The sequence below is a fragment of the Meleagris gallopavo genome, chromosome Z (genome assembly GCF_905368555.1).
Source record: "Meleagris gallopavo chromosome Z, MGAL_WU_HG_1.1, whole genome shotgun sequence".
In the NCBI taxonomy this organism is placed as follows: Eukaryota; Metazoa; Chordata; class Aves; order Galliformes; family Phasianidae; genus Meleagris; species Meleagris gallopavo.
In genome coordinates, this window is record NC_139435.1 from 29818065 (window position 1) to 29843656 (window position 25592).

Here is a 25592-nt window from a genome sequence, read left to right on the forward strand (position 1 = left end):
TTTCATCCTTGAAAAAATATAAAGAATACTCATATGCAATTTTGTATTTTTCACATTTTAAATTGTATTTTGATTTAACAACGTACTATCATCAGCCATTACTTTTATGGAAGACTTTGATTTCTATTTTTTTAATTAAAAAGTTGAATATTTACAACAGGTACAATATGCTGAGAATGTCTACTCCATTACATTTTGATAGATTTTCAGGAGTTTATATACAGAGATAATCAAAGTCAAAATCAAAGAAACAACATTTGACTAATGCCACAAATCAAACAAAAAAGGAATGATCTTAAGCAGTACAAAAATTACAATGCCTACATTAAGAGCAGTATTATTAAAAAGAAAAAAAAAAAAAGATATAAGTTGTATAAGTTATTTTTAAAGGATCATTTCTTCCCCATACACTTTAAAACTTATTTGGAAAGTCAGGAATATATTTGTTTTGTGTGTTACTTCAATACATTAATGTAACAAATAATATCTGAATGGGAAAATGTCAAAAATCCCATTAAGATGATAAATCATAGATATGGTCATATCTTTTAATTAAATCACATTGCAAAAGCAGATTGGAACTTAGTTAACTTTGAGGTAACAGAGTGGAAGTTCCATTGATTAAGCAGAAGATCAAAGAAAGAATGGAACTGCAATGGCCAGTAAGTTATTTAAAAGCTGTTTTAATTAAAGAATGTTAGCTAATATTGAATTTAAATGTGTTAGAGGCAGCAGCCCTCTGATAATAAAGTTGGGAGATATAGTTAGCATGTCCTTTATAAATAGTATCTTCATTGATTGAAATGATGCAGTTCTGAACACAGAGACTTGAGGGAAAAAAAGATAAAAATAAAATCAATCATAATAATAAAAAACACCTTAATTTTAAATTTATGCAGAGGAAAACAAAAAGATTATATTTAAAGAAGAAAATTAAGAAAGAATAGTGGGAAAAAAAGGGAAGGGAAGGGAAGGGAAGGGAAGGGAAGGGAAGGGAAGGGAAGGGAAGGGAAGGGAAGGGAAGGGAAGGGAAGGGAAGGGAAGGGAAGGGAAGGGAAGGGAAGGGAAGGGAAGGGAAGGGAAGGGAAGGGAAGGGAAGGGAAGGGAAGGGAAGGGAAGGGAAGGGAAGGGAAGGGAAGGGAAGGGAAGGGAAGGGAAGGGAAGGGAAGGGAAGGGAAGGGAAGGGAAGGGAAGGGAAGGGAAGGGAAACTGTTCTTCAGTCCTTCAATATCCCATTTCATTTTTTACATCACTTTGTTTTATAAAATAATGTCAATCTTTCTAAAACTTGAGGAGGAAATTGAGGGTGAAAATTTCTGCTTTTGAAAGTATTGCATCTCTAATAACTCTTATATGAACTGTACTGCGATTGACACAGAAATTACTTTCATTTTTATCCCAAGTGGTTTATTTTCCAGAACCTACGTAAATTCTTCTTTAGCTCTTGTCTTTTCTATTTCAGTGTTGACCACTAAAATGTAACTGATCTTCTGTCTCAAAATTCCTGCTGTTTCATGAGCTTTGTAACGATTCAACATAATCTATTTCCTACTGATGTTGGAAAACATAATAAGGTCACAGCAGGGAAGTTTTAGCTTCATTAAAGCACATTATTATATAAAATAAAATGATCTAGGGTAAATTAGTTTTGTCCTTGTGGTACAGTTTGCATATATTCACATTAATCTGAGCATATAAAACAGCAATAAACTTGCTAGTCTTACTGTATTACAAATGAGCCTCCTTATCTTTTATTTCACCGTAGGAACCTCTAGTGGCAGATGGAGATGTCAATACTTCACATTCCAGGTGATATTTACTTTTGTTGTATCAAAAGATATTAAATCTCACTGCAAGAATTGGGAAAACAACAATGAAAACAGAAACAAAAAAGTATAGATAATAATAACAACATTTATTTCTTTTTCCAAATTATCTTGAAATCTTTGTTTTTGTCCAGCAAATACAGATTTCAGAATTATGTGGAAAAAAAAAAAAGCAAGAAAGGAAATGAACTGAAACTTTGACTTCAGATTTTATCACACAAATAGTAGAGTGACTGTGCATAAAGATTTAAGATAGTTTAACTGATATTAAAATTTGACAGAGCAAATTACAAGTTGCAAGCAGTAAGGCTTACCAATTTATTACTACTTTCAAGGTTCTCCCTTCTCTTTCACTTTGCCTTCAGCTGCTGGGAAAGGATAGGCTTTTGCAGTTCAATTTTTCAGTTTATTTTTGATTGCTTTTAATTAAATTTGATGGTCTGCTTCTGCATCAGTGAAGTTATTGGAGTTGCAAAGCACTTTGCTGTTCTAATGATGACTCCCTTGATGTCTGTTTGTTATTAACTGCTTTTCAAAACTGCTGCTCTCAACTCTCATTTTATAAATATTTAAATAACTGTGAATTTCTATAACGTAAATATCTGTGCACTAGTGATAGGAATTCTATTGCTTATTTAATAGGTTTTACATAGTAATATGATTTTTAAATAAAGTTACACATTATAATGTTAATTGGGAAAGTGTTGTCCCTAAATCATGTTACTTGTAAGTGTCAGCACAAATTGTAGTAATATTTCAAAGGAGCAGTAATCAATGAATTAGCCACTAGCTACAAACTATTGCTTAAGGGGGTATATTTTTCACGCATATTAATTATTCAGGGAAATAGACAGATAAGTAAATAATATAAGTGAAAAAGTTCACTTCTGATCTTTTCATTACAGAGCTGAAGTGATTTTATACATCTTCAATGTCTTCTGAAACAAATTTCCATTTTAAAAACATTTACCTGGACAAAGAATGGCAGGGAAAGGAAGGGAAGGGAAAGTTTAATTACCAGCAATTTCACTAATGTGAGAGGCTACTGGTGAAGGTTGTAAAAAGCCTAAAATTGTTCAAGAGATAGGACTTGAATTCTTAAAAAAGTAAAAAATTAGCTGAACATGTGGTTCTGGAAGCCTAACTTTATTTTTTAACATTTTGCTTTAGAATACTTTACTTTGAAATTACAAACTGTCAACTTCTTTGGTAAAAGATGTATCTTCCAGAGTTGTTGGTTTTTGTGTTTTCCTGTTTTCCATTGCATAGAACTGCAAAATTTAAAGTCACAACAACAATGGAAGGAAGGGTTTGATTACGTGTTATGCTATAATTTATCACACTTGCAATGAATTTACCTATAGTCAAATGACTTCTTTGTCATCTGACTCAACATACCTTCTTAAAAGATCCCAGTTACTGGGACAAAAGACTCTTATCAAAGACAATCAGAGTGTTAATGTAATGCATCAAGTGTTGGAAAGAGTTAGGAAGGATGGAGAACACCAGTGGTGGGAAACCCTATTTGGATGATCTCCAAAAGCAAATGGTATACTGAACCTAATCATAGAATCATAGAATCATAGAATTGCTCAGGTTGGAAAAGACTTTAAAGATCATCGAGTCCAACTGCAACCTAACCATACTACCCTAAATCTCACAAGCCACTGCTAAATCATGTCCCTGAGCAGCATATCTAGATGGTTTTTAAACACATTCAGGGATTGTGACTTAACCACCTTCCTGGAGAGCCTATTCTAGTGCTTAAGCACCCTTTCTATATTCCCAATTTCCACCTTAAACCTCCCCCCGTGCAACATGAAGCCATTTCTCCTCCTCCTGTCACCTGTCACCAGTGAGAAGAGACCAACCCCACACTCGCTACAATCACCTTTCAAGTATTTGACAAGAACAATAAGGTGTCCTCTCAGCCTCCTCTTCCCCAGACTAAACAGCCCATGTGCATAATCATGGATTATGCAGGGCTGTTCTGTTCCTCATTCCTGTCTACCAGCATAGCGGGCTGGGAGCAATCAGTCTTATTGTAAAAGACTGAACCAATGAAGGCATGAAGTACTTCAGCCTTATCCTGATTCTTGGTCACTGTGTTAACCTGTGTCCAAAAAGTGATGGAGGTTCCCTCTTGCCCTTCTCTTATTGTTGATGTATTTATAGAAATATTTATTGTTGTCAGTTCTAGCTGAGCTTTGGCTTTTCTAATTTTGTCCCTGCACAGCTTCACTACGTACTTGTAATCCTCATGTGTTGCTTGCCCCCTCTTCCAAAGACCATAAACTTTCCTTCTGTTCCTGAGTTCCAGCCAAAAGTCTCTATTCTGTCAGACTAGTCTCCTTCCCCATGGGCTCATCTTCTGTGACTTGGGGATAGTCAGCTCCTGCATCTACTTCCTTAAAGTATTCCAGCCTTTCTGTGCTCCCATGCCCTCCAGAACTACCTTCCAAGAGACTCTCTCAATCATGGTCTGAAATAGACCAAAATCTGCCATCCAAAAGTCCAAGGTGGTAGTCCATGTTGCACCCTATCACAGTTCTACTGGCTATAGTTGCAATTGTTCTGTTAAACACAGTCACAGAATCACAGGTATTGGAAGGGATCTCTGGAAATCACCTAGTCCAATGCACCTGGTAAAGCAGATTTTCTAGAGCAGTTTACATGGGAAAGTGACCACGCAGGTTTTTAGCCTCTCTCTCTGGAGTCTCTCCAGAGGAGACTTCAAAACCTCTTGGCAACTTGTTCCAATACTCTGTCATAGAATCATAAAATCACCAAGAATGAAAAAGACATCCAATGCACTCCAACCATCCACCTATCACCAACATTTACCATTAAACCATGTCCCTCAGTGCAACATCAAAATATCTCTTGATCACAGTAGTGATTCCATGACCTCTCTAAGCAGTCAGTTCCATTCCATTCCAGTTTCTTACCACTCTTTTGGAAAATAAGTATTTCCTAATATCCAACATTAATCTTCCCTGGTGCAATATTGAGGCCATTCCCTTTAGCTACTTACATGATTGAAGAGGCTGACCTCCACCTTGCCATAATCTTCCTTCCGGTAGTTGTAGAAAGCAGTAACATCTCCCATGAGCCTCCTCTCCTCCAGACTGAACAATCCCAGTTCCCTCAATCATTCCTCATAAGACTTGCACTCCAGACCCCTCCATTGCCCTTTTCTGAACATGTTCCAGGGCCTCAGTGTCTTTCTTGTAGTGAGGGACCCAAAACTGAACACAGTACTCAAGGTGTTGTTCTGAGCTGAGTAAAGAGGGATAATTCCTTGCTCCTGCTGGTAACACTATTTTTGACACAAGCCAGCATGTCATTGGCCTTCTTGGCCACCTGGGCATGCTGCTGGCTCATGTTCAGCCAAACGTCAACCAACATCCCCAGGTTCATTTCTTCTACACAGTCTTCCAGACACTCTGCCTCAAGCTTGTAGCATTGTCTGGAGTTGTTGTGGCCTAAGTTCAGGTCCCTGCACTGGATATTGTTGAACTTCATCCCATTGGCCTCAGGCCAGCTTTCCAGCTTGTTCAGATCATTGTGCAGGACATTCCAACTTGCAGGCAGACTGACACTTTCTGCCAACTTGTCATCACAAAGTAAAGCTTTTCCTTATGTTCTGATGGAACTTCCTGTGTTCCAGTTTGTTCCCATTGGTCCTTGTCATTTTGCTGGGCACCACCAAAATGGACCTGGCCCCATCCATTTGGCTCCTGCACTTCACATATTTAGAAGTGTTAATAAATTCCCCTCTCAGTCTTTCCCAAGATGAACAGTCTCAGGACTCTTAGCCTTTCCTCATAAGGGAGATGCTAATCTCCCTAATAAACTTTATTGTCCTCCACCGGCCTCTCTCCAGAATACTCCTGTCTTTCTTGAACTGAGTAGCCCAGAAGTGGACACAATATTCCGTACGTGAGTTCACTGGGGCAGAGCAGAGTAGGAGGATCATGTCCCTTAACCTGCTGGCTGTGTTTTTAATGCATCCTGTGATAAAAATGGTATTTGTGGACACAGGAACAAACTGCTGGCTCATGGTCAACCTGGTCTACTTTGTCTACTTGGTCACTTAGAATTTTCTCTGCAGAGATCCCTTTCAACAGGTTGTCCTCTAACCTGTAGTGATGCATGTGGTTATTTCTCCTCCCATGCAGATTTCTAAACTTGTCCTTCTTGAATCTCTTTAGGTTACTCTCCATCCATCTCTCCTGCCTATACAAGTCTCTCCAAATGGCAGCACAACCTTCAATGTGTCAGCCACTCCTCCCACCTTTGTATCATCAGCAAAATTCCTCCAGGTCACTGACAAATATTGTTGATTTTTATATTATATATCAGTTTGGAAAATTATCAAATTACGCTGTTCCAAAAGTTCTTCATGTTTAAGTCTCCTCACATAAATAACAATGCTTAATCTGTTATTAGCATCAATTATTAAAGGTTAATCAAATATAAAGTTATTTTTGAACTATAATTGGAATATGGTCATTATTTGTTTATCAGCATAGAGCTAAGAGGCAACTACTCCTCCATGCTGCAGATGACAGAAATTGACTTCAGTCACAGGGTGGATTCTGATCACACAGATTTCCTCCACCCTTCTACTAGGCCTTTTGGTTCTTGGTGTAATTCTTCTCCTTGCATGAAAAGTGTGATACTAGAACATGAATACACTCTTTCTTCTGCCTAATCCCTGCTTGCTTATAAATTATAAAAAACGTCAGAACACAACATTAAGGCACCCTTGTATTGTATCTGACTCCTGATTCTCCTTCCATTGCCTGGGAAGAATGGTCTTCTGACAGCCAGTGCGTCTGTATCTGAGTCAAGATGCAAGAAAGGTAGTACAGAATTTGCAAATCTAGCAAGTTCTGCTGTTTGCAAATTGGTGGAAAGTTCAAGAATATTTCACCATCCAAGACAGATGGTATGGAAAAATAGGTTACAAAAGACAGTTATTTCAGATCTTACAAATAGTGATTCCTTTGAGCTCTCCTGGATCATAATAGGATGTGACCAGCATCTTCCCTGGATTCAGATACCTCAGACGTAGTACCAAACCATTGAGGCTGAAGAAATCCAACTTGAGTAAGCTTCAATTGTCACCCATTTAGAAATCCCAATGTATTGTTTTTTTCCTCTAAACTAAAGCATAAGAAAATTCTAAGTATATGTTAGCTTATTCTTCTTCCACTCATCTGCCTATTTCTGTACATTTTAATGATACACATTTGTTTCACAAGTGTGACTGTTGAGATATTTCACTGAATCCACATATTTCTGCTTATATGTGTATGTAGATATGTATCTGTGCAATGATTTAAGATGTCCTGCTAGTAAGTTAATGTGGATCTTGTCATCCAGAAATTTGTAAACAAGTTTATCACATATTTCACTAAATCACCTTATAAATCTCCAAACTGGTTAATGTCTAAGTGCTGTTAAAATTCAGACATTTGATCTACTTCATGTTCTCTGTAAATCTTAAATTGCAACTAAGCATAAACAAGTGAAATGTTTGACATTTCATATAATGACATAATCCCAACAAAAGAGTTAAGATGCTGATTGTTCGCTCTACCTTCCCCCTCACCTCAGACCAACATCACTAGTCTTACAATCTCCAAGGCAACAAACAATTTCAGAGGTAAATACCATGTGTGTGTATAAAACAGTTTTAACTGTCATTATTATGGAGCCCGCTCCTCTAATGCTTTCTTCTTATTTGCTCTTTCTTTATTTGTTTTTCTTACTAATTTTTTTCTGGACTAATAATAGTATTTTATAGAGTATAAATAAATATTAATTTAAAATATTAATTAAATTAATCAAGAAGAAATTTAAAATATTATTTATACAATGATTTTTTTTTTTTTACTTTCCTAGCAAGATATGTTACCTTTTCAACTCTGACAAGATTTTGAAAATACAATCAGTCAACTTAGCACAGTGGCATAACAAATGCATATCCATAAACTGGAGAAGTTGAGTGCTGAGATATTTTTGTACCTCCATGCAGATGACAGCTCTAAGAAACAGAGATATTCAGGGGAAAACGACTTTGCAAGATCTGGCAGTCTTTGATAGAAATGGAAGCAACATCTATCCACAGCCTTGTCAAATATCATTAGATATTCCAGTGGCAGAAGTAATAACTTATCTCAAGGAAAAGCTGTACATTTTTTAAAAATCATGGGTAAAACAATATATTTTGGCAAAGCATCACCTCAGAAATGACTGAACAGTGTTAAATGAAATATTTATATTTGACTCAAGGCAAATATTTTGCACAGTTATCTGTTTGAATGCTTATATTTAGGAAGTGAAAGATGTCTGAAGTCAGTGTTTTAAAAAAAAAGAATCAAACCTGAAGCAACCCATATGTAGGAAAAACCTGATTACATATAAAAAAAAATGAATTTTAGGCTGTAATCTTAAAAACAAAGTAAGATTACATTAATACTTGCTTCAGCTCACACGCTGTGAATATTTTCTATCAGAGGTTATTGTACTTAACATCGTATTTAAATAACAAATTATGTACCTGTTGTTTATATACTACTTATCTCAAATTAGGATTGATATTCTAGGATTGATACGATATTACTCATCCTATTAAACTGAGCAGACAGTTTCAGAATGGGATGTTTCATTATAGATTGAGATTTTCATGCAAGAAAACTATCTGTGCAAAGTTCTTCTGAGATTAACATAGATGTGGATAAATAAACAGATCTGTCCAATTTCATCTAAAAGTAAAAAATCAGCCAGGGATGTTATTATCCATCCACAATATATGGAAAATCCCTCAAATAAACCTGTTGTGACATGTATCTAAAAGAAGGCCTGCTTAGTTTTGGTTTTAATGACCCTAATCTGGAATTTTGTAAAGGATCTCTCTCCCTTTCCCTGTAATGCTTACATTTATCTCCTCTACATATAGGAAATTGATGGCTTTTCCTGCACCTCGCTTTCACATTTGCACAACCAGAAAGTAGCTCCAAATACACAGTACTCATGCAAATGGAGGTTGTCAGCTTCTGCTGATATGTAATAATACTGATATGTTAGAAAATTAAATTATATTCAAATAACATTGCTATTTAGTCAGCTCTTAGATTGCCTAATTTATTAAGTAGATAATATGTCTGGCACAGTTATATATAGTTACTATTAAGCATGAACAAGTTCTTAATTTAAAAATATGCAAAGCTGCTTAAAGTTCTATCTTTGAAGATATTCATACTTCAAACGTCTTTAAGAATGTTGTTTATATAAACATGTTATTATTCAGAAGATTCCTAAAAAGTTATGCAAAATGATGTCAAACCTCTATTTTAATACATTAGAAGATGTTAGTATGAGAGCTGCAGGCAAGAATTTCAACATGTTTAAGCTACAGGCCAGTCGGTCTCATCTCTGTGCCTAGCAAGATCATGGAACAGATCCTCCTGAAGACCTTACTAAGGCACATGGAAAATAAAGTCGAAGTGAGTGGAAGTAACCAACATATCTTCACCAAGGGCAATCCATTTCTGACAGACTTGGTGGCCTTTTATGATGGAGTTACAGCATCAGTGGATAAAGGAAGAGCAACTGATGTCATCAACCTGGACATGTGCAAAGCAATTTACAGTACTCCATATGACATCCTGGTTGCCAAATTGGAGAAAAATGGATTTGGTGAATGGACTACTCACTGAATAAGGAATTGGATGGATGGTGGCACTCAGAGAGTTGCAGTCAATGGCTCAGTGTCAAAGTGGGGACTGGTGATGAGTGGTATTTCTCAGGGATTTGGAGTTGAGACCAGTGCTGTTTAATATCTTTGCAGGCAACATGGACAGTGGGATCGAGTACACCCTCAGCAGATTTGCAAATTACATCAACCTGAGTGGTGCAGTTGACACGCTAGAAGGAAAGGATGCCATCCAGGACTACCTGAACAGGTTTGAAGTTTAACTAGGCCAAGTATAAGATCCTGCACCCGGGTCAGGACATCAGGGCAATCCCAAACACAGATACAGGTTGGGCAGAAAATGACTTGAAAGCAGCCCTGAGGAGAAGGATTTAGGAATGTCGGTTGATGAAAGATTCAGCATGTGATGGCAATGTGTGTTTGCATCCCAGAAGGCCAGACATATCAGGGGTTGCAAGAGAAGTGTGATCAGCAGCTCAACGGAGGTGATTCTGCCCCTCTACTCTGCTCTCATGAGATCTCACCTGGAGAACTATCTCCAATTCTGGAGCCCCCAACAAAAGAAGGACAAGGAGTCATTGGAACATATCCAGAGGAAGGACACAAAGATGATCAAAGGGCTGGAGCACTTCCCCTGTGCGGACTGGCTGAGAAAATCATAGAATCATAGAATTGCAAGGTTGGAAAGGACCTACCTAAGATCATCAAGTCCAACCGCCCTCCCATCACCATTACTACCGCAAGCTACTAAACCATATCTCATAGCTCCTCATCCAGACACCTCTTGAACACTGCCAGGATGGCGACTCCACCACCTCCCTGGGCAGGCCATTCCAGTGCCTGACCAGTCTCTAAGAGAAAATCTTCTTCCTTATGGTACAACTTGTGTCCATTTACTTGGGTCCTGTTTGTTGCCTGGGAGAAGAGGCCAAACCTCTCCTCATCACAACCTCCCTTCAGGAAGTTGTAGAGTTCAATGAGGTCTGCTCTGAGCCTCTTCTTCTCCAGACTAAACAATCCCAGCTCCCTCATCTCTTCCTCATAACACTTATGCTCCAGACCCCTCACCAGTTTTGTTGCCCTTCTCTGGACTCATTCCAGGTCCTCAATGTCTTTCTTGTAGTGAGGGGCTGAAAACTGAACACAGTACTTGAGGCACAGCCTCACCAGTGCTGAGTACAGGGGAATGATTACCTCCCTGCTCCTGCTGGCCATGCTATTTGTAATGCAGGCCAGGATGGTATTGGCCCTCTTGGCCACCTGGGCACCCTGTCAGCTTGTGTTCAGCTGAGCATCAACCAACACCCCCAGATCCCTTTCCTCTTCACAGTCACCTAGCCACTCTGCCCCAAGCTTATAGCGCTGCATGTTATTGTGTTTTGCATGGGGGTTATTGTGGCCAAAGTGCAGGACCGAGCACTTGGCTTTGTTGAACCTCATCTCATTCACCTCAGCCCAGCAATCTAGTATATCTAGATCCCTCTGAAGGGCTTCCCTATGCTCAGGCAGATTAACACTACCTCCCAACTTGGTTTCATCTGCAAATTTACTGAGGGTACTCAATCCCCTCACAAAGGTCATCAGTAAAGATATTAAACAAGATGGGCCCCAGTATCCCCAGTGGTGCCTGGGGGACACCATTTGTAGCAGGTCACCAGCTGGACTTAACTCTAGAACTGGAGCTCTTCAGGGTGGAGAAGAGAAGGCTCCAGGGGGGCCTTCCAGTACCTGAAGGGGGCCTTCAGGAGAGTGGAGGAGGGACTTTTTATAAGGGCATGTAGGGACAGGACTAGGGAAAATGGAAGAAGATAGACCTAAGACTGGATATGAGGAAGAAATTTTTTACTGTGAGAGTGGTAAGACACTCAAGCATTTGCTCAGTGAGGTTGTGAATGCCTCCTCCCTGGAATCATTCAAGGTCAGTCTGGATGAGGCTTTGAGCAACCTCATCTAGAGGAAGATGACTTGCCCATAATAGAGAGGTTGGAACTATGTGATCTTAAATGTCCCTTTCAACCCAGACCATTCTATGATCCTGTGATTCCTTGTTGCCCTTAATTAATCAAAAAAGAAGTCATCACTTTCTCTATTTATACATTAGCATGGCCAGTCTTCAAAGTTTGAGATTACTCTTCACATCAACAAATGGAAAAATTATAGGAGATTATAAGAGACAAATAATAACTAATTCTATTTTGGCAAATGCTGTAGTCATAGCAGACTTCAGGAAAGCTTCAAAAACCTCAAACCTTGAATTCCAAGATGCATTAGAATCAAGGATAATCAGCTGATAATGAGATAACTGTGCGGGGGAAAAAATAGGAGATCTCAATGTAGTGAAAATCTGATCCTGACAGTATCCAGATCCAGAGCCTTAACTTTATATAGGAAAGAAAGCTTAAGTCCTGGAGAACGTGTTAAGATGAACAGGTTCCATTTCTGGCTTAACAACAGAGTCCTTGTATCAAATACTGATTTTCCTTTGTCTTGGTTTCCAAATGGAAAATTTATACATACATCTCCTTACCCTTGTTCAGAAAAAAAAAAAAAAAAAAAAAAAAAAAGGCGTAGAAGGAGAGCAGTACAAAAATATTCTCCTATCAAGATAGTTTGAAATTCTGTAAAATAAATAGTAAGAGTATTTGTTTTCATACACTCCATTTTACCAGGATTTATTTGTAGTCAAGACTGCAAGTGTTAAGCTGTGTTGGTTAATATAAAGGAAAAGTAATTTTAATCTAAAATAATATTCCACTTTCACTTTTACACATTTTGAAATTGTAATACTTGTGAAATATGTAATTTAGTTTCAGTATTCTGTCAGACAACCCTATTTTATTTTTTTTCCCTGTAAAACTCCTTCATGACATTACAGTGAAGTTTTTGTGAACTATCTAAAAAGTATGAGCTGAATATATACCAGTGTGAAGATGAATCCTAGGGTTCACTTAGCAGCAGCCTGGAACAATGTATAATGTGATCACATTCCAGCTGAATTTCAGGTCATTTCACTTAAGTTCAAATTTAAGTTGAACCTCTGTGAAGAGAATCATATTTTTCTTCAAATTTATACTGACATCTAGAATAAAAAATGGCTCACTAACTTATGGTAAGGAGATTTTTCCATATAAATGAAATGTATACTTCTTTAAACAGAAAGATTCTGTAACTCCAATGCAGATTGAATCTCTAGGTATGCCAGGAACAGATACTAGCTGATAAACTCTCAAATATATACACCCCTTGAATAAAAATCAAGCCTGATTGCATGGACTTTAGTTCTAATATTTTGTGTTTTCAGTCAAAAAGGTAGTTGTTGTTTGTTTGTTTGTTTTAAATCTATAGAAAAGACCTCTGGATGTCATCTCGTCCAGATCCCCGTGCAAAACACAGTTAAAGGAGATTTCTCAGACCCTGTCCAGACAGATTTGGAGTATTTTCATGAAGTGTATATTCCAAGATTCTCCAAACAATCTTTCTTAATGTTCAACCATCCTTACAATAATCTATTTTCTTATTTTTATTTAAAATGTCTAATGTTACAGTTTGTATTTGCTGCCTCTTATCCTTCCTCTTGCTACCTTTTAGAAGTTTGGTTCAGCATATGATCTCCTATCTGTATATGCCAGTAGGTCCTCCTCTTCCAAACAAAGCTATGATTTCCACAAATTGAACAAGACCTGTTCCTGCAGTTTCTTCTTCAATGTCTCGTGCTCCAGTCCCAGGAGAATAGGTCCGGACTGTCTCCATTACATCTGTGTCTGTCTTATGTGATTGTATGCCATCACACAAGTAGTGAATAACAGTGTAGTGTCACTTCTCCAGTCCTTCTGGCTGCTTGCTAATGCAGTCTGGGATGTGGAAGGGCTGCTGCCTTAGGGCCAGCCTGATATTCCTCAGTGATCCCAGAACATTTACTACAGAGCTGCTTCAGAGCTGGTGATCCCCTGTCTTCAATATTACCTCTACCACAACAATGCAGGGCATTGTGTTCACTTTCGCATGATTCCTGAGTCATTTCTCCTGACTGTTCACATTTATCTGAGAAGCATCTCTGTATTCTTCAGAAGATTGCTCCTTCCATTAAGTTTTTGTGTGACCTCTAAGTTTTATTTACAGAGTGACCTCTGTACCATTCCAGTTTTTAATGAAAGATGTTAAACATGAATGGCCATGGTATTGGTCCTTGAAGGCAGCTACTACTCATTGGTGACCGTCTGATCATAGATCACAGCACAGTAAGTTCAGCAGTTCAGGCTATTTTCCACCCAAATTATAACTGCTATCTAGTCCATTATCACCAATCCGGCAACAAAACTACTGTTAAAGACTTTATCAAAGTGAGGTTGCTCAAATACAAACATTTTTAATGTGTTCATATTTTCCTCTGCAAGTAATCACATTGGATTCTTGTGACATTTATAAGGATTGTATATATGATATAAAGTGAAGTAAGGTGCTACTTACATTCCTTATATTTTTGTAGCATTACTGTATACTTACTAAATTTATCATTCCATTTTGAAAAAAAGGAATTAAGTGAAACTTCTGTGACTACTTCCTCAAAGGCGTGTTCTGACTGTTCAAATTCCACATCACAAAGTTGAGGTGTTTTATGTATTTATTTATTTTCACATCACTATAATCATCAACTCCAGTAATTTGGGATCATCTTTTCACACATTGGTCATTTGTTATGCCAGATAAATACATCATGTTTGATGAAAAACAATTTGTCACCATGAAAATTTTCAAACATCTAGTTCAACTGCACATTTTTAACATGGCTACTAACTATGCTTCTCTCCTTTTAATGCTAAATTTATTAACAAAATATTCTTTCTTCTTCGAATATTACTGGAATATTTCTTTAGTTTATCATTTTGAGTAAAACACAGCAAAGTACACAGCACTGTGCTGAGCATAAACTTGAAATTCCATGTTCAGTGCTAGCTTAGCCAGCTTCTTTGATCCCGAGATAAGCTTCTAAAACAGAATTTAACTGTGATGCTGTATACAAAATGGGAGAAACATCTGGAGAAATTTCATGTGTTGATACGAAGGTATTGGTGCTAATTTTACCTTGCACATGAGTAAATGAATTATTAGATCTCTTGACCTTTTTTAACTGACCTTATAATTGTGAAATATAAAGCAATTTAAAATGTTTTAATTATTTTAATAGGCAATAAAATATAATAATAATAAAAAAAATCCTCCATGCAATGTTGTTAGTAGCAAACTTTTCCATATTCATTAACTTTCAACTCATTTCTGAAAAACTAAAAGCTGATGATCTGTGCCAGTAAACAAACTGTTTCTTCCATTTAACTTTTTGTATGATCAACTGTTCACAGTCAACTGTAAAAACAAAGCAAATGAAGATGCAATTGGAATATCTGTGTATATTAAGCAAGTCTATCAGTACCCAGGATTCCTAAGCAATAGTCTCAGTCACCCTCTTTAGAGTGAACTGGGCTCACATGGTTATTATTTTCTGGCCTGGGATCGTCTCTCTCTCTAGGTATGCACCTCATTAATGGTTGCTGTTGAAGGTGTCATTCCTCAGGTACTTTGGAAAGTATTGTCAATATTTAGGGTTGTTCTTGATTTCATGCAGAAATCAAGGCAACTATGTTGTATACTGTGTATGCATGTGACCTTTTGGCATAAGATGACTCCCACTGTCATCTGTGTTTTATAATGTAGTTATTCATTTCATCTAAGAACTGGTAGCAAATAGGACTATTAACAAAGATTTTGCCACTGCAGCAATGCTGATGATAGAAGATAGCTCAAAGCCTATTTCTCTTTCTAGTTTTCTCAGAATACAATAGACAATCACATTAGAATTACAATTTGGAAAGGCTCAAGGTATATTCTCTTCATTAGATCAAAAATGTGGTCACTCATGTTTTCTTAAAAAACAAAACAAAACAAAAAAACCTGTCTGTCTAGTTTATTAGTAATTATTTTATTAGTAATTTCATTTCATCAGCAATCAGGCAATAGCAGAAAATTATCGGACTCAAAGGGTGGTTGTTTTGTGTTGTTTTTTTTTTTTTTTTTTAATTTGAGTTTAAAGCATCTTTGGTCTTCATCATTATCAGTTAACACTAATAAACCTCCTCTAGGCCACAGGTTATTTTGTGCTCTCAAAGAGTAAAAGAGATGTGAAGCAAATAAGCTGCCTGTAATTCATGGAGAAGTGCCTAAGTGTAGTGGTCAATCACAAAATTACTGAAGAAATGCTTTAGCTTTACTAGAAAATTTTGTAAAACACACATCAAACACTCACAGGAAGTGAAGTTGTTATTTTAAGGTTTCAAATAAAAAATAACTGCTCACATAAATTATATTCCAAATTTGAACCAGAAATATACTATATTCGGATTATTTTCCCTCTATGCCCAATCAGGAAAAAAAAAAAAGAAAAAAAACAAACAAAAAACAAAACAAAACAAAACAAAACAAAAAACCTGAAGAGATAACCTATTTTCTTCTACATTTCTGAAGATCTATGAGAACTCACAGTCCTTTTATTTAATATAGCATCTACTATATATGAGTCATAGTCTTCCTTAGTTTGGCTAGCAATGTTTCTTTATCAGCATTTCTAAAAATCAACAAACAGACTAACACAGCCACCAAGAGGAATTTGGGTCCTCTTTTGATCTGTCTTTCTGAAATAGAAATTGTTTCACTTTTATAATATGAAGAGATTAATTTCAGTACACATTGTGGTGGTCCAGAAAGGATAACACATCAGATTGTGATGTTACTGTTTGCAAGATGATATTCTGTATACAAACAATTGCATTTTAATTTTAAGACTCATTTAATTGAGAAATTGAATTTCATAGTATAGGAAACTAAAGTGCTCCACAGTGCCTTATATACAGTATTTTTTATTTATGTTTGTTATTAAAATCAACAAGCTTTGTAAATCTGGTCTGAAATGATTCTCCAAATGTGTAAATCTTCACTTACTTGGAGTTGAGGCTGAACAGTTCTTCCATAACTGGTACAGACATTCTGTCCATCAAATTCTACTAGACTGTAAGGGGTCAGGAAAGCAGATGCTTTTTACTCGCACCTGGAACAAAATATTGAGTCAGACACTTTTTCTCATAGTCTTACAAGTGCAGTAAGACATTCATTGTTATCTTTGCCTGTCACATTAGAGGTTCATCAGATACTGATCATCAGAACAAAGGAACACTAAAAGGAGCATTCTGATTTTCTCCTTGAATGTGTGACAAAACATGTATATATAAACAAACGCTGTAAGTAATATTTTAGTTTGTTATAATAATTTCTTATAAAAACTGTAGTTTTCATTTGTAACTGTTGGATTTAAGTAAAATAGGTATTCACATTATACATCTATAAATGCTAATATTGAAGACAGTAAATTTCAGAAAAAGAGTAGAAAACATAAGTGTTTCGTAGTACATTTCTTTAATATAGGCTTACCCAAACAACAAAGATGCACATTTATTTAGATTATAAAATGCTATTCTTTTTTTTTCTTCCCATTTTTTTCTCATTTCATTGTAATATAGTCTTTGAAAGATTATTTTAAAACAGAAAGATGATTAAAAAATGGCTGTTTTTTTCAGCTAACATCTCTGAAACATCATGAAGAAAAAAGCTAGAACAACTGAAAATATAAAAAAAATTATACTCATCTACAAAAACAACAACAACAACAAAATCAGTGAAAATAAGTATTCTAAAAACAATAGAACCCATAAGTCTTGCTTTAGTCTCTGGGAAGACTATAGAAGAGGTCCTCGTGGAAGCTGTTTGCAAGAATAAGATCAAGTAGGTAAACAGAACATCCAGCACATCTGCCAAATGTGCTTGACTAGCTGATAAGTATTTAACATTCAGTACAAAAATATTTATTAATTTTGTTATATCTTTCTGACCACATGATAAATGTATAGATCAAATTCAAACCAAATGCCAGGGCTTTATGATTTTTGTCAGTGATATTACACAGCATCACATCATGTAGTGGATGGGAGACTCTGAAGAAAAGAAATGTACTACAACACCCAGAAGAATTTGCTGCTCTGTTTCAATTTTCTGGTTGTTGGGAAAGATGGAAGTCTCTTTCTCTTTGCTCCCTGGTGGATCAGAGTAAGAACCTCAATTTTCAGAAACCTCATTTATTTCATTTATTAGCTTCAATCCCAATTAACTCATATTTCTGCTATAATGGTAAAATGATTTTCTACGTCAGATCATTGCCACTGTTGTTTTTTTTTTGTTTGTTTGTTTTGTTTTGCTTTTGCTTGTTTTGTTTTGTTTGCTTGTTTGTTTGTTTTCCTTTTTTATTCCCTTTCTCCTGTCCCTCCCAGGAGGAGGAAGGAGGAAAGAGGGTTATCTCTAGATCTATCTGTGTCTGTGACAGGGGGCAGCAGGTGGGGGGGGGGAAGGTGTCAATGGTTTATGGACTAGTTTAGCTCAGTTCTGTGACTAATGGGGCAGGGGATCCATGGACTCACACTCCAGAAAAGTGGAAAGGGGAAAAAGGGAAAGGGTAGGGAGATGGGAGATGGTCTTAAAAACAAAAAAGTAGCAATGATCTGGGAAGGAAAGTTTATTTACTAAGTAAGATATCAGAATGCAAGATAACAAAATATAATACATCATAATTGGAATTGAGGCTAATAAATGAAATAAAATGAGAGAGTGTCTGAGACAAAAGGCCTTGCTCTGAAGCTGAAGGTGAGACATATTACTAAGACAAGCAGCAGAAAAAGAGACAGTCTCTTGACCTTTGGGCAGTTTCATCTTTCCCTCTGAATGCAAAGTCCTCTGGGGTATGTAGTTCTTCTCTTCTGAGAACCAGGTATCTGGAGAATCGGCAGTCCTTGAAACTGGAGTATTAACTCTTTAACTCCAAGTGCTTTATATGATGATATGATGTGGAATACTGATAATAAAAATCATAAAACAATAACAGTTTTGGTTTTTGTATTTTTTCCCTTTTTATTCCCCTTCCCACCCCCTCCCCCCCCCCATCATATTTTGGATAGTGGGCATGTGGGCCTGCTGTCCTGCTGTCACAGACACAGATAGATCTAGAGATAACAGGAAACAAAACCAAAATCATCATCTCCATGCTGTGCACATCTCTCAGCTCTTTTGCAACATAATGCATGGTGTTCTACATAAAGAAAAAAAACCCACAAGCTTGACATTTTTAAACAACTTTATAGGAGGATTGTATGCTATGCTACCTTTAGGGATGATATAGCAATTTTCAGGATATCATAATTTATAAAAGTTTAAGAACCTTAACCATCAACATTTTTGCTGTATAGCGTAAAATATTTGTGAATCAGTAGTAGGTTATAATACAGCCAAACAAGAACGATGTCTGTAGCTAGTTCCTTGATAAGCATAAAAACAGTGGTTTGACAGATACTGAAAATTTGACGTGCTTGCGTCTTTCCACATACATCATAGTCACATGGGACAACTTAACTATGTTATATATATTTGCTATTTTATGTATCAATGCTATTTTCTTGAAAGGAAATAGCACATCTTGGTTTCTTCAAGATAAAAAGTACATCTTTAAGAAGAGCTAATTTGAGTATTGCATATTAATAATGTATTCAAATATATTGTGGCTGAACTCGGCAAGCAGCTAAGCACCACACAGCTTTATGCTCATTCCTTCTCTCTGAATGGGCTGGAAGACTGAATCAGGAAAAAAAAAAAAAAGAAAAAAAAAAAAAGTGGAACTTATATGTTGAATTAAAAACTTTTTACTGAGATAGAAAAGGAAGAGAGAAATAGCAGTAATAATTAATTAATATATTAATCTGTATATCTATGCAAAACAAGTGATAAACAAAGCAATTGCTCAGCACCCACCAACTGATGCCCAGCTAGTCACTGAGATGCAGCAGCCCCCCCCAACCAACTTCTCTAATTTTTATATTTTTTTAACATGACGTCGTATCGTATGGAATATCCCTTTGTCCAGTTTAGGTTAGCTGTACTACTTCTGTCCCCTCACAGCACCTTGTGCTCCCTCACCCCTCTCATTGGCAAGACAGTAAGAGAAACTGAAACATCTTTGCTCTGTGTAGCACTGCTCAGCAACAACTAGAACACTGATGTGCTATCAACAAGGTTTTTCTCCTGAAGTCAAAATGTAGCATCATAAAAGACACTATGAAGAAAATCAACTCTGTCTCAGCTGACTTCAGGACAATGTATTTATGAAATTATGCTCAGAAGACACACCAGAAACAAACAAAGAAAAGAAAACAATAAAACTCAACCTTTGAAACCTCAGAAAATTCAGGGTTCAGGGTATTTAAGATAATAAAGTATGAAACTAAATTGTAGAATTCCAAAGAACTGTGGAACATTTTTTGTTTTAGCATCATGAAACTATTTTTGTTTTATTTTTGTGTTACTGTTTATAAGTTGGATAAAATATTGTTTTTTTTTTTTATCTCTATATATTATTTTTAACTAGAACTGAAAGTTCCAGCTCTGTATGCATTACTAAAAATAATAAATCTTAAGTTCAAAGTTCTCCTTGATCTTACCGTGGATTATTTACTGAGTTTTCCTAGATCATAATATTTATAACGGAAATAAGGGGATAATTGTTTACTTAAAAAAGAATTTTCACTTTGGAATAAACAACTGCGCACTTGCCTATTCTGTATTAAATGACAGAATCTGAAACAGAAAAGTATAGATTTAACATCTGAGCTCTATTCTTGTACTCCAAACTTGAATTATAATTTGAATATACAGAAAAACTAAACAGTCCAGAAAGAACTAAAACTGATCTAAATCCCATAAAATGTCAATAAGACTTGTTCCATCCTTTAGCTGGGCAATACATTTGTTTCTATATTATAAGCAACCAAAATAATCCTATAAAATTAATACAGAGTCATTTCATAGGTGTTGAAAATTCATTCTACTGTGTTCTAATTCTGCCATAAAAGTGAAGCTCCTCATCATAGACAGAATAATTTAATATAGTTCCAATGAATGCAAAGTTTACATTACTACTTGGATACTTCTCAATTACAGATTTGCAATTGCAGACTGACATGATCAGTAAATTCACTTTTTCAAAAACATTTCTATTTTTTTCATCAGTGTGTTTTTCAGTGGAATTTATACACATGCAGGAGCATCTTTGAAGGGAAGGTAAATTTAATGCAATAGGGTTGCTATACTGGTCATGGAAAGCCTTGAACATGAAACAGAACTGAACCAGGACTTCTTTCCAGAACATGCAATATTTTATCGACCCTCACAGGGGTGTTATAAATACCTGAAAACTTTTTCAGTAACACAATCTTTCCAAAATAAGAGTAGTCACATCTAAAAATGTTTCTCTCATACTTTCAAACTGGAAAGGCTTAGCCATAAACTCTATTTAATATTTATGCTCCCAACGGTTGCATTTTACAACAAATCTGGCTCGAACTGAAACATCAAAGGAATTCTCTTTTATTGCTCTTAACTTGAAATTATACTGTCTCTTTATCTTGAATTTTTGTTTCTTTGCTTTTTTTTCAACATTATTTATCATTTTTATTGACTGATTGATTTTTATTTGATTTTGTTTCTCTCCTCCTTTTGTTTCCAAGAATTCAGCTTATTTTTCCTTCAGTCTAAACATGTCAATTTCAGTGAAGCTGTGAGTACCCTTAGCACCATCTTGACAGTCAGCCCAGCAATTAGTTTTCCTGTTTTCTGACAGGATTGTCTTTGTTATTTTTGCCCATGCTTTCCACTTGTTATCAGTTGGGAACAGAAGGAAACATCATCTCTGCTGTTGAATGAAAGCAGCAGATAAGTAGGAACCTCTGGGCTGTCTGATACTTCTGTTAGTTATTACATGAGCACCCTGCATTCTTATCCCTCTCTGCTGTTATGTATGCTGAGACTCCTTGCCAGGAGAGCTAAACTTTTTACATTTTCCCTGTAAAGTGTTCAGAAAGTCAGAAGTAAAAATATATTCTAGAGAGTATTAGAAAAGAATTAAGCTTAGGTGCTGACATTCACAGAAATACTTCTGACCATGGTCATTTCCAGTGTATTAAATTCAGACTCTTAATGTTACTGCACAAAGACATAAGTTAGGTACTAAAGGAAAAGCTCTTAAGGAGAATTAATATCTGTCCTCATATCTATTCATAAAACCTGAAGAAAAAAAAAAAAAAGTGCTAGCACAAAAATCATTGTTAAGATTGATAGAATACAGGAAAGAATAATTCAGTTATATTAGGTACCAGAAGTGACAATAATACTACAATTTGTTTGAAAAATACATGCTAAATTAAGAAAAAAAAAAAATCTAAATCTTAATATATGATCTAAGTATAAGGGCATTTTTAGTTTAAATCTATTACATCTTGTTCACTCCCTACAGTTCCTGAGGGCCCCTATCCATATTTCTTGTAGGTACTTTTTAAGTACTGAAAGGCTGTCACAGTGTCTGTGAAAATACCTTCTCTTTTCTAGGTTAAACAACAACTTTCTCAACCTATCTTTGTAACAGAAGTATTCTAGTCCTCTGATCTTCATGACAACCTTAGAGACTCACTATAACAGATGAGTTGGAAGGGACCTCTAATGTTCCAAACATCCCTACTCCAGCAGATACTTTTGTATGAGAACTGCTGAATCACGGCCTGAATCTTTGATTAATCACCTGAGGTGAGCAATGAGCCACGGGAGCACAGGTGAAGGCAATTCACCTTTGCTGCTGGAAGGGGTGGAGCCTGGCTTCCCCTGGACCCATTTAAGAGCTGACTGCCAGTGGGGAAAGATCTATTCTGGAGATTCACTCCACTGGAGTTTTCCAGAGAGCTCAGGATATGGGTGAGTGTACCTACCATTTCTGTTTCCTGCTTTGGTGTAACAACTAGGTAGTCAAGCTCTCTGCTATACTTTAACATTTGTATATTCATTAATTGTATAACTTTGAATCACTTAACCAGGCCTATGTCCAGATGACTATCAAAGGTCTCTCAAAGGAGAGAGATTCCGCAGTTCAATCAATCACCCAGTAAAAAAGTGTTCTTTGTTACTCAGAGGAAACATCCTGTATTCCAGTTTGTATCTATTGCTATATTCCTCATTCCTGCCACTAAGCATTATTTGAAAGAACACAACTCCATCCTCTTTGTATCTTCCTTTCAGGCATTTATATATATAGAAGGCTAAGAAGGAATCTTATCTATTTTCCAGACTGAGCAGTCTCAGCTCTCTCAGCCTTTCACTGAAGAAGTGATCAAGTCCTGCAATCATTTTAGTGTTTGTTCATTGTACTCTTTCCAGTGTCTACATCTCTCTGGAGACCAAAATAGGATGAGGATACACTACAGATGTATCCTCATCAGTGCTGAATAGAGGTGAAGGAAAATCTCCCACAAATTTCTGGCAGTGCCTCATCTAATACAACCCAGGGTAACATCATCTTCTATGTTGCAAAGGGTACTGATTCTTGTTCATCTTGGTATCCACTGGGATTCCTAAGTCCTTTTTTGTAAATTTGGTTTCCAGCTGGGTAGCTCCCAATATATATCGCTGCACTGGTTTGCTTCTCCCAACTAGGTGGAGGGCTTAGCACTTTCCTTAGTTGAACTTCAAGAGCTTTCTGTCAGTCTGTTTATCAAGTCCATTGAGGTCCTCTTGGAGGGCAGCACAAACCTTCTGATTTAACCATTACTTCATAGAATCATATCATGAAAGAATCGCTTTGGATGGAAGGGACATAAAGATCATCTACTTCCAGTGTCCCCGCTGTAGACCAGGTTGCCATCCAATAGATCTGCTGCCCAGGGCCCCATCCAACTTAGCCATGACTGGCTCCACTGATGGGGCATCTGCAGCTTGTCTATGCAACATGTTCTAATGCCTCACCACCCTCAAAGAATTTCCTCTGAACATCAAATGTAAATTTCCCATCTTTCAGTTTAAAACCTTTCCTCCTTGTCTAGTCAGAATCAGACCATGTAAAAAGTCAGTCTTCCTCCCCCATATGAGTTCCTCTGAAGTACTAGAAGGCCACAATGAGGTTTCCCCAGAGCCTTCTCTTTTCCAGGGTGAACAAGCCCAACTGCCTCAACTTTTCATCATAGAAAAGGTGTTCCAGAATTTTGGTAATCTCTGAGGCCCTCCTAGAGTATTTCACATCAGGAATTATCATGTCTACAGTCTGTTCTTATGATCTTGGAAATGCTATGTGCACACAGTGAGTGCTAGAGCTATAGGTCTAACTAATACCTCTCCAAATATATCTCATTTACAAAAAAAAAAATCTTTCATATCAGAGAATTAGAAAATGTACTTGCTTTGCGTGTATCCCTCTGTGATTATGCTAAAACTTCAGTTTCTATCTGAAGTGTCAAAATTGTGTTGTATGTTATTCAATGAAGAGCGTATTTACTGAAGTGACACTTCTATCCCTGTCAATAACAAAATTTTGATTTTGCTTCAATTCCTGTTGGGCTGTGTTTGGTGCTGGGCTTGGGCTGAAAGCATCCTCATATGCCTTGTTCTCTTCCGGGTGGCAGCAGGTAGCTATTAGATCTTGTCGTGTTAGCCTCTTGGGAGACCCCATTTCACACTGCACCATGACAAATAAACGGCAAAGTTAAGTCACAGGAGTATGTTTTATATAACATTCAACATCTTTTTAAAGCTTTTCAGAGGATGATATACAGTGTAACTTTCCTTCAAATAAGGTCAACGTGTTTTTGAGCTGCCAGCAAGTTGAAGGAAGTGATCCTCTCTACTTAGCTCTGGTGAGGCCACTCCTGGAATATTGTGTCCACTTCTGAAGACCTGGTACAAGATAGAGAACACTGGAGAAAGTGCAGTGAACAGACACTAAAATGATTAAGGGATTGAAGCTTCTCTCCTATAATGAAAGACTGAGAGAGCTCAAGCTATTCAACTTGGAAAAGAGAAAGTTCAGGAGTGTGTGAAATAGAGATATATGTATCTAATATAAATACCTGAAGAGTACAGAGAGAACAGAGCCAGGCTCTTTTCTGTGATGCCCAGTGCAAGGACAAAAGAATGAACATCAAAAAATGTTTTTTTACTGTGTGGGTGACTGAAAGCTAGAAAATATTATTCCTTCCTACGTGCAGTGACGTGATCAGGATCTCCTGTAGGAGGGAAACTACTATCCTTACTGACCACAGCCTTTTATTTATTTATTTTTATAACAGTGGGTATAGAGGGATAGAAGAGAGCATAATTTCTTAAGGTGTGTCTGTTTTGGGATATATTCTGAAAAAGCACAACTGCACTGTGAGAACACTGCAATATTAAGTCAGTCAACTGCTTAACTTCCCCTTAGCATGCATTTTAACATATCAGTTAGAGTAGGATTTCCTGTTCAGGATTAAAAAAATAAAAAAATAATAATTAAAAAAAAAAAATCTTGAGATAAGTATCCTCTTGGTTTGATTTGGAAGATGGAAGATTTTCTTCTTACAATATATAGCATCCACATAATCCAGTTTGTTGTCTGTGAGAACAATATTCTTAGATACTCCTTGAACTTAAATCAAAATGAAGTATGCAAGCAGTTAAGTAATTCCACTAAAGGAAATGATAATGCTTCTTGTTCATTTCATCTAGGGTAATTTAACTGTTAATAATAAAAAAGAATGTTGATTCAGTGAACTCAGTGACTTCTCTCATAATAATATGTCCTCAGCAATTTAGTAAGCAGATATATTAATAAATCATATTTTTTCTTCTTTAATACAGACATTGAGTACAAATTCAGTATGACTTTGAAGGTGATGCTTACAGTAATAGATCATTTTTTCATAAAACAAAAAATAAGTACAATGTTTTGACTATGCTTAGATTTTAAACAAAGAAGCCTGTACTATGTTGCAGGAAATTGGATCTTAGATTGTTCGCCTTAGGCTTTCATACAATGTATAAAACCTATGTCTTATTCAATAAAATCTCAACCTTCTGTGTTGAACATAATGTTTTTAAATTGTTTC

The 25592-nt window shown here is 36.4% G+C and overlaps 1 protein-coding gene across 9 annotated transcripts in view; it reads right to left on the reverse strand.

Annotated features, from left to right (window-relative positions):
- PTPRD (protein tyrosine phosphatase receptor type D) overlaps positions 1-25592 on the reverse strand; it is a 1190026-nt gene that overhangs the window by 854518 nt on the left and 309916 nt on the right. For 8 of the 9 annotated variants that reach the window (XM_085214154.1, XM_085214153.1, XM_085214152.1 and 5 more), the window contains one exon: positions 16543-16648. The gene's annotated coding sequence lies outside the window, so the exon portion shown is untranslated. Of the gene's footprint in view, positions 1-16542; positions 16649-18341; positions 18500-25592 lie in introns of all 9 variants that reach the window. The other variant, XM_085214147.1, reaches the window with a different exon arrangement.